This window comes from Colobus angolensis, unplaced genomic scaffold (genome assembly GCF_000951035.1).
Source record: "Colobus angolensis palliatus isolate OR3802 unplaced genomic scaffold, Cang.pa_1.0 Scaffold152, whole genome shotgun sequence".
Taxonomy (NCBI): domain Eukaryota; kingdom Metazoa; phylum Chordata; class Mammalia; order Primates; family Cercopithecidae; genus Colobus; species Colobus angolensis.
The window spans coordinates 2732941-2744067 of NW_012114622.1; the positions used below are offsets into that span (position 1 = coordinate 2732941).

The 11127-nt window shown below is 36.9% G+C and overlaps 1 pseudogene; it reads left to right on the forward strand.

The window, feature by feature from the left end:
- The first annotated feature begins 10115 nt into the window (after positions 1-10115).
- LOC105507763 lies at positions 10116-10816 on the forward strand (annotated as a pseudogene).
- The last annotated feature ends 311 nt before the right edge of the window (positions 10817-11127 follow it).

Sequence of the window (11127 nt, forward strand, 5' to 3'; positions counted from 1 at the left end):
TAATCCCATTCTAAGATTTCTGGCCTCATGATTTAAATTCCATAGGTCAGAAGTAGGAAGAGGAATCACTCTGGATGGTTTATGGGGAACGCTCCATTTCCATTTAATTCATGTCAACAATTTCCCTCCTAAAGCAACCCTGCCTTGCTACCCTGAAGAACAAGGAACACAGAATATTCTCCTGCTGAGGTTAATATTGTTCAGCAACTTGAGAGAAACGATTAAAGAAGTAACTATTAAAATAAGTGTGGTATTATTCTGTCTCCTCTAGCATACAATTTCTTTGGCTACATGATGATTTTTTAAAAAATATCAAATTAGTGGCTTAAATGCATTTCTTCTTAGGTACTAGAAGGGAAGGAAAGACATACATTTAGATATTAAATTTTAGACAAATATTTGGGGAAAAGCTGTAATTGTTTCCCTCTTACTGCAAACTCAGTGACTCTCAACTCTTTCCTCTCAACTAGCATCATTTGGTGTCACTAAAACGCTGTTCCAAAAGGTCATATTTCAAAAAGAAATCATTGCTTTGTTTTTATAACTGATATATCCAAAGATATGGGCAGAATTATTACAAAGGGATTTATAGGTAAAAAAAACTTAAAAGTATAAAATACTTAGTTCCACTGTATATCAAATAACTATTTTTCTCATTAGGTGCAGTAGTATACATAACATCATGTACTTTGAGTAGCACAGAGAATAGGAACTGAATGATACAAGATTAATTACTACACTATTGTCATCTCTAGCTAATAACATAGAGATTAACCTTGCTGTTAAAGTCTCTCTGAATGTATTTGTTTGCCTGTGGCATAATTAGGGAGGCATGCAAGTAGAAAAAAAACACACACAAAATAAATTTTGTGCCTTGGGAGGAACAGAATTTGTTTATTACTTTGTCACTGCAGGCAACAGGGTGTGAAACCAGCAAGAAATCAAGCCCGTTCTTGACGTCAGTTATTTCTGATTTGGAGCAATTGAGTGCGTCTTTGACTCATGGGCCGGGGCTGATCATTGATTAAGCTGCAGGGGTGTTTCCTCCGGTGTTCCTTTGGCCTTATTACTGTGACTAGCAGTGCCTTGTCAGGTTGCTTTTTGTTTTGTTTTTGTTTTGTTATTTTCCTTCTCCAGAAGACTCTGAATTAAAATATTCCTGAAGTTAGTTACAAGTAAACTTAGTAATTTCCTAAGTATTAAGTACATATTTCCCCTTCATTTTGATCTTTACCTTTGGAGAACCAAATGTCACATTTTAGACATTTCATAGATACAGAAAACTTTTTTAACGTTGTGTTTTCAAGTTTGGATAAATGGTACCAAAGCAATCCTTTGGACAAGCAAAATGAACTTCTCAATCACTACACATTAATCATTAGACTGTTTCTATTTAAATAAAATATTGCTTGAAAGAAAGCAAAAGTGATTCAGATCTTTCTTTCACAGTTTAGAGAAGTTAAAGGTCATTTTAATGCTTGATAAAAATGAACAGCCATTTTAAAACTTTAAGGAAATGGCCAACATCCTGAGGTTGCCATCCAGAAAAAATGGAAAGAATCTACCTCTCCAATGACCTAAAGGAACTCCTGAATTAAAACTATGTCACTACAGACTCTAATCACATTTGTTATGAGATTATTTTGCTTTAAAGAACAAATTTTCTATTTTAAAAACTTATCAAGAGACCAGACATGGTGGCTCATGGCTGTAATCCCAGCACTTTAGGAGGCCAAGGCAGGAGGATAGCTTGAGCCCAAGACTTTGAGACCAGCTTGGGCAACATGGAGAGATCCCATCTCTACAAAAACTTTATAAATCACCTGGTCACAGTGGTGCACCTGTAGTCCCAGCTACTGGGGAGGCTGATGCGGGAGGATCGTTTGAGCCCAGGAATTTGAGGCAGCAGTGAGCTATGATAATGCCATTGCACACCAACCTGGGTGACAAAGTAAGACCGCATGTCTAAAACACACACACACACACACACACACACACACACACACACACACCCCATCCCAAAGAATTGTATCTGTATTCTAGATGCAGCTACGGTCTTTCTGACTTTTCAGTATTTAATTAAAATGGCTTGGAGACCCCATTTCACTTTATCTGTGAAGTCTAATATCTTCTTCAAGATTTCTCAGAATATTTTCTTGTTTTGAGATACTAACCCTGCTGGATTCTGTCACTTGCATGAGACAGCTCTTTCTTCTTTCTGGTTAGTGCCAGCTCAGATGTGAATATTGACCTCTTTGTGACATTTGTGTAAATCATGGAAAAAAGGTACAGGATGCGTAGAATATTCTGCTAGGGCTCTGAGATGTAGAGTGTTTTCCTTGAGCAGTAAAGAGAACGTAAAATTAAATGTTTGTTTTTCATATAATGACTTCCATCATTCTACCACAAGAAATTAATCTACCACAAGAAAGAAATTGCTTTGTAGAAAATTTACCTGTAGGATTTATACTGTACCCTCTCCCATCCTTGCTCCTCTTTTAACTTCTTCTATCTAAATTTTATGTATGTTTTTTATATGTAGTACTTTAAATATGTTATTTAAACTTAAACTCACTTAGCCAGGCAATCCTTTTACTAAAGACATTTCCCTCCACAAATGCAGCATTGTGCCAGTTGATGTGTATATGTATATGTGTGTGTGTATATGTGTGTGTGTGTGTATGTGTGTGTATTGCCAGTTGATATGTTTAATCTGCTATTCATGTCTGGAAATTTCTCTACTGTTTTTGTGAGTTGTGGTATGGGAATTGAAAAATATAGTATTTACATCTTAGGGCAAACAACTACACCAATGTAGATAGATAATAAAATGTTAAGATATATAACCTGAAAATAAATAACCTGAGTTGCTAATTCCTTAACTCTTACACACTTAGGTGACTTACCATTCTCTTTCTCAATTCCTCAGGGACCAGCTCCACTACCATTGAGATATAAATATTTTTGGATTCACAAAATAAATTGATCATTTATTATTATTGGACAAAGTAAATACAGTTTTTTTTTAAATTTAGCATCTGATCTTCCATAAGTATAAGACAACTCTACTTACATTCATTCTTTTAATTTATTATAATGAAATTTGGAGAAAGGAAGTATTGCTACAAGATGACCAACTCTTAGGTGGGCTAATAAAATTGCTTAAATATCACAGCAATTAAGTATTAAATCCAGGATTTCAAACCAGCTCTGTTGGACTTTAAGCTCATGTAATTCCATTTGGTGATTCTGAGCACAGTCATCCTTACTCCATCTCATTTCCATTGTCTTTTGATAAGAGGGCAGAGGTGGGAAATGAGATTTTGCTGAGGCTCTGTTTTTTAACATACATGTTTTGGGTTAAACTAAGTTATTTCTTGGACAGAAAAAAATTGTAACAACTGCTTTACACGTCACAGGATTAAAGGAGAACAGGAGAACAATGAACAAAGGGTAGGCAGAGTGACAGATGCTGGGACAGATTGTGTATCTTCTCCCCAGCCTCAATCTAGCAAAGAAGTGGGGGAGGGAGAAAATGAAAAGGGGAATGAGAAAAATCAAATCGGATCCAGTTATACATGGGCATTTGAGGTCTCTTCTGGCATAGTTGATGTGCGCGTCTCCTAAAAGTACATGGCAAATGTTCCATTACCTATTGTACAACAGAATATAACAACTGGCTCCTCGCTGGCTCTCTCAACTTTTTTTTTTTTTTTTTTTTTTTTTTTAGTCTCGCTCTGTCGCCCAGGCTGGAGTGCCGTGGCGCTATCTCTGCTCACTGCAAGCTCTGCCTCCCGGGTTCATGCCATTCTCCTGCCTCAACCTCCCGAGTAGCTGGGACTACAGGCGCCCGCCACCTCGCCCAGCTAATTTTTTTGTAGTTTTAGTAGAGACGGGGTTTTACCATGTTAGAAAGGATGGCCTCGATCTACTGACCTCGTGATCTGCCCACCTCAGCCTCCCAAAGTGCTGGGATTGCAAGTGTGAGCCACCGCGCCCGGCCAATGTGCTGTTACAATTATCTAAAACAAATTTCATGTTTTCCTCTGTATCTGCATAAAATGGGCTTAAGATGCGCAGGAAATACAATGTAAACATTTAAAAGCCTTGCCCCATATTCTCACTTCCACATTTGTGAGGTATTTTGAATTTTTCTGCCATTCTTCATGCAGGATACCCCGTAGTTTATATGTGGGTTCTCTTACTTTTTATCCCTTCCTTCTTGCTATGCTTACCAACATGTTTGTTTTTGAAGTTCTCAAAAAGGAAAAAAAACAAAACAAAACAAAACAAAAAAAACAAACCATCCCAGAGTATTAATTGAATGAAAGACTAGGAAAAAAATAATTGTAAACAAGACTGAACAGGGTCAATAGGATGTGAAAACATCTGGCTGCAATGTGAAAAGTTTAGTCAATTGATGGGCTCTTTTTAAAAGATATTATGTTTTTGCTTTTGAATTTTGGGGGCCTGTTTCTGGATTCATCAAATCTATGGGTTGTCCACATTGGCATTGTATAAACTTACCCAATGATTGATTTTGATCTTGTAGATAACTTGCAAAATATGAGGTAACTACAGCATGCTTCATTTTATTTTAACTTTATTTATTTATTTTTTTATAGAGACAGGATCTTTCTGTGTCACCCTGGCTACAGTGCAGCCATGCAGTCATAGCTCACTGCAGTTTTGAACTCCTGGGCTCAAGTGTTCCTCCTGCCTCAGCCTCCCAAGTAGCTAGGACTTATAGGTACACACCACTACACCTGACTAATTTTCTTTTATCTTTTCTTTTCTTTTTTTTTTTCTTCTTAGAGACGAAGTCTAGCTATGTGGCATAGGCAGGTCTGGAACTCCTGACCTCAAGTGATCCTCTTGGGTTTGTCACACAAACTGTTGAGATTATAGACATGAGCTACTGTGCTTGGCCAACAGCATGCTTTAAATACCTCTAAAGAAGAAGGGAGAATTGATCAGTTGATTACTTGATCATTTGTTATTTTAGAAGCTTTATACTTAATAACCTTATTTCATTTTCCAAAGCAATCAATGAGAAAAAGCATCTAATATTTTATGCTTGCCACCATACAAAATACTCTAATTACCTAATCTATTGTAATATTTACAATTACGCTATGAAGTAAATGTTATCCACAATTTATGAGTGAAATGTTCAGAGAATTTATGGAATTTCAGCTGCAGATTTCATTAAAATGTGAAGCTAAAGTTGAAATTTCATCTCTGGAATTTAAAAACCTATGCTTTTTTGCACTAGGCCAGTACAGTGCTATAAAATCATGTCTCTGAGTCTACACAAAACTGAATTTACAAAACATTTATCTTTTAGTTATTTAATAGGATCTTTCCAATACATAGTGAGTGAACAAAAAGCACATACTTCTCAACAGATGAAATAAGAAAAGAACTATTGAAGAGCAGTATTTTAATGCATCGCTTATTTCAGCATAATTTAGAATGCTCCAACTACATCTGAAGATCTTAAATTAATTATTTGGGTCCTGAGGGTTGAGAGTTTCTGAGAGAATAAGGTAGAATTAACTTTCATCAAGCACCTGATATATGTGAGGTGGTATCATTTATTTAACTCTTTTTTATAGTCCAGAACCATGAGAAATGCTAAGCATTTTATATTTAATACATAATTTAATATTGATAATAACCCTGTGTGGCATGACACATTAATATTAACCTCATTTTACCCAGTAACAAATTGAAGTTGGTTAGTAGTAAAGGTGAAATTTGAACTCAGATCCTGTTTTTTGAACCTATGTACTTTCTCAAATAAGTGCTGGAAGACGTATGGAGAGCCAGTAGTACCTCCAAATAAGTGCTGTTTAGAGTAACTGCATAGTTGCTTCTTACACCAGCACATGAGCAGATAATTTTTATCAAAGATTCATTACTTGAGATTTCCATTCATTTATTTAATAAAGTCATTCCTCAGCTAGCGGTAGTATTTAGCCAGGCTTCTGCAGTCTCTCAGCCTCTTTGTGTTTATGGACAGGTCAACCAGTGGAATAATTTTCACTTGACAAGCCCCAGTTGAACTTGTTTCCTGGATCATTAAGCACATTGGCATGTACATTAACAATCATTTTCTGCCTTGTTGGTTTCCATCTATTTCATTCACAAATTAATAGGTACATAGGGAGAACTCAGTTAATGCCTCTTTGCATACCACCACCAGCCTTCTTGGTGGGTGGCAGGTATTGAAGCTCTGATGTTGAAAGAGACTGAAAACAAGCAGAACTAAGACTCAAATCAAGACTGATTTATCTTTTTTGGACCAGAAAACTATGCCAATAGAAATGAATCGCAGATTCGTAAAATCAAATTTGCTTTTGATGTTATCAAGATTCCCTATCAAGAACTTTCTAATCAAGGGTTTTTCAACCTCAGCACTATTGACATTTGGAGCTGGATAATTCTTTGTTGTGAGGGCTGCTCTGTGCTTTGCAGGCTGTTTAGCTACATCCCATCCTCTACCCACTAGATGTCAGTAGCACCACCATCCTCTCCTTTGAAAATTAAAATAATAATAATAATAATAACGATGATGCCTCCAGACATTACCTAATGTCTCCTAGGGCAGCAAAATCACCCTGCTGAGCACCACTTGTCTGTCTTTATCAAGAATTACTTCTTTGTTTTATTCCCCTGGACTCTGGAAGAACAAGTGTTAGACATCATGTTCTTTCTTTTTATTTATTTATTTATATTTATTTAGAGACGGAGTCTCACTCTCTCGCCCGGTTGGAGTGCAGTGGCACAACCTCAGCTCACTGCAACTTCCACCTCCTGGGTTTAAGCAATTCTCCTGCCTCAGCCTCCCGAGTAGCTGGGATTACAGGCATGCACAAGCACGCCCAGCTAATTTTTGTATTTTTAGTAGAGACGGGTTTCACCATGTTGGCTAGGATGGTCTTGATCTCCTGACGTGATCCACCTGGCTCGGCCTCCCAAAGTGCTGGGATTACAGGCATGAGCCACTGTGCCGGGCCCTTTCTGTTTGTTAATAGGGAAACTAATACCTGAGACGAGAGAGTTGCTTAAGTGGGGAATATTTGATGAGTATATGCTATGTGCCAAGATACTGTAGAAACACTAAGAGGATTCTCATGAGAAAATTCTTGCTACTCTTATTTTTAAAATAAAAGATGTAGGAGACGATCTTGCCCCAAAACTCATATATGCTAAGTTGCCTTGCTAAGACCCAGGTATGGGAAACCTGGTTTTAATATAGACATACTTCAATATGTATATTTTAAAATAACTCTAAAGATTTGCAAATGTTTTTATTGAATATTTACTATCTAAAATGAAAGTCAGCTTTGATGGATTCACATGGTCACAGTAGAAAAATATTTCAGTTGCCCTCAAGTTCAGGCAAAAGGATATTGAGTTGTCTGCAGTCATAACTTAGTTGTGCTTTTCCAGAAGATACCATTTCTTTCTTTGTTGTTTAGCATGTTTATATCATTGTTATCCTTTATCTTTTCCTCCAAGATACTATTTTTCATGGGTCTCAGGTATTTCTTCTGCCAGGTCTGGGGATGTTTCAATTTATTTAATTTTAGCATCTTTAATATTATCTTATTGCTTGTTTATATAAACATTTCTTAGACATCCTTGCAATTAGGGAAGACAGAAAACCTGATTCAGATCTGGTACTCTACAACACTGAAACCCACTGTACAGATATCTGAGTTCGTTAAGTGTTAAATAATTTGATAATTGGCATTTTAAATGAAGCATTTGATGCTGAACTCCTAGTGTTAAAGCATGTTTTAGTACTCTTTGGTGAACTTGTTCAGGGCTTTTGGATGGGCTGGAAATGCTGTATTTTACCATTTATAACATATGAAAAGTCAATAGCCAAGACATTTTACAAGAACAGATTAGATATTGTGAGATCTCTCTCTAGTCCTTCTTCTAAAAGTGTGCGGGATTCTTATACTTTTCATGATCTCACAATAGCCTCTTTTTTTCCTGAAATTTTCACCTTGGTTAACCTTTACTCTTACCTCAAACTTAATGCCAATGAAGAGTATATGTGGAAGCTTTAAATCATAGATTTCAATTCTTTGACTGCCTTGTCTTCAAGATCAAGGTTTGTGTTCCCTCCCTGGAAATCCAGGAGGGCTTGTGGCTATTTTGACTGATTTGTCAGAAGTGATGTCATGTGACTTCTGAGACTAAATCATAGGCCATGTAGTTCTGCCTTGGTCTCTTGGAAAGCTCATTTCTAGACATTCTCTCTGGAGATGTTCCATCTAAGAAGTCAGGCCCCATTATGTAAGAAACTTAAGCCACATAAAGAGTTCAAGAGTAGTGAATCTGGTCAATAGATTATTTAGCTGAGGAAAGCTTTGAGTAACCCGATGACAGGAGGTATACATGTGAGTGAAGAAGGCGACTTAGATATGGATCCTCCCACTTCAGATGTTTGAACTCATAGCATGTCAGTCACCTTATCTCTTAGACTTTGCAATTCATGTCCCAGATATTGTGGAGCAAAGTCAAACTATCCCTAGTGTGCTTAATCTGAATCCTGGACCACAGAGTATAATAAAATGGTGTCATTTTATGCTGCTAAGTTTTTGAGTAGTTTGTTATTAGAAATTAATAAATGAACCATTGCATATAGCCTGGCCCATTCTCTCAAGATCCTGCTCTCTGATAGAATATGATAGAAAATACCTATGACCATCAGGTATGTCTCATGCATTTTAACCTAGTTAAAAAATAAGAAACTTTTTCTACAAAGTAACCTACTTGTTAAAGATTTCAGGCCTAACATTTATAAAATTTTACTGCAGAGCATTTTAAAAAGTAGGACTGTCACTCCCTTTAGAAATTTCTAAGGATATAGCAAAGAATGCAAAAGTAAGTCCTAAGAGATACGAAGAAAACAAAAATGAGAATATGAAGATAGAGAAATGTTTTGAGATTGACAGTATTAAAAACTTCCTATTGCAAGTTTTTGATCTGAACAGGTGAAACTTACTTTCACCATCAAGGGGCAGTTGGATTTGAGTTGTATTTTACAAACTACACTTTTCAAAGTAATGGTTCCCACAAGTTAGATGTAAATTTTATTTACATTCACATACACATTGATGGTTAAATATTTGTCTAGATGTTACTATGAAGGTGTTTTTTTGATGTAACATCTACAATTAGTTGACTTTCAAGATTACCTTCAATAACTTGGGTAGGCCTTATTTAATGAATTGAAGACCTAAAGAGAAAAAAAAAATAAAGCTTTCCAGAGAAGGAATTCTGCCTCAAAAATGTGACATTGACATCCCTGCTTGATTTTCCTGTCTGCTAGCCCGTCTTCAGATTTCAGAATTGCCAGCTCCCTACTTGAGTGAGCTGATTTCTTAAAATCATTACCGCTGTCTCTGTCTCTATCTCCATCTCTCTTTACCTACGTATCAGTCCATTTATCTACCTATCGTTATCAGTAGGATATATGTGTGTGAGTGTATGTGTGTATGTATATGTATGTGTGTACTGTGGATTCTGTATCTCTGGAGAACCCTAACCAACAGACACACTTAAATAAAATATACACGTGCATGTTTATACACATATGCATATATACACATGTACATACATATACAAGAACTGAAATTAAATAAGTTTGGAAAACACTGAGATAAGTCAATATCTGTAACAGAAGAATTTCTCTAAAAGTTGCCATTCATGTCACCATATTTCATCATGTATACAGTGTTTCTCAAACTTGGTTTTGAGAACTCTCGTTGGAACTCTCGTTGCAAAGCATCCTCTAAAACTTGTGTTACATAGAAACATTTTGGACTTCCTGCAATGGATTTGCCACCAGAACACAGGTGTCCTGAAGATAACCCCTAAAAGCCAAATTGGAAAAGAATAGAGTCATATCAACATCATCATCACTGGACACAAGATTTGGGTCAGTCCACCACTGCTGGCCATCTGATATACACATGTGGTGGCACTGACAAAAGAACCATTGAAAAAGTTGAAAAAGAGACTGCTGAGATGGAAAAGGGCTCCTTCAAGTATGCCTGGGCATTGGATAAATTGAAAGCAGAGTGTGAACATACTGCATCATCCCACCTCATCCAAATGACAAGCCCCTTTGCTGCCTCTCCAAGATGTCTTTAAAATTGGCGGTATCGGTACTGTCCCTGCGGGCTCAATGGAGACTGGTGTTCTCAAGCCCAGCATAGTGGTCACCTTTGCTTCAGCCAGTGTTAAAATTGAAGTAAAATCTATTGAGATGCACCATGAAGCTCTGAGTGAAGCTTTTCCTGGGGATAATGTGGGCTTCAATGTCAAAAATACGCCTGTCAAAGGTGGTCATTGTGGCAAGGTTGCTGGCGATAGCAAAAATGACCCGCCAGTATAAACAGCTGGCCTCACTGCTCAGGTGATTATCCTGAACCAACCAGGCCAAATCAGCGCTGACTGTGAGTCTGTACTGGATTGTCACACAACTCACATTGCTTGCAAGGTTGCTGAGCTGAAGGAAAAGATTGATTGCAATTCTGGTAAGAATCTGGAATAGGATCCTAAATTATTAAATGCTGATGATGCTGCCATCCTTGATATGGTTCCTGGCAAGTCCATGTGTGCTAAGAGCTGCTCTGACTGGCCTCCTCTGGGTTGTTTTGCTGTTTGTGATATGAGACAGACAGTTGCTATGGGTGTCATCAAAGCAGTGGACAAGAAGGCAAGGTATTGGCAAGGTCTTGCAGGTCTGTTCAGAAGGCTCAGAAAGCTAAACGAATATTATACCTAATACCTGCCACCCCAATCTTAGTCATTGGTAGAAAACATTCTCAGAACTGTTTGTTTCAATTCATCATTTAAATTTAGTAGTAACAGACTGGTTAATTATAACAATGCATTGTTAAACCTTCAGAAGGAAAGAATGTTTTGTACCATTTTGATTTTTTCTGGTATGTGGTCATTTTAAGTAATTCATTTTAAAAATCAGTACTTTTTAATGGAAGCAACTTGACCAAAAGTGTATCGTAGAGTTTTTAAGAGCCATTAAAACAAAATTTAATGAGAAAAAAACAAACATTTGGGAAATTCTCGGTTAACATT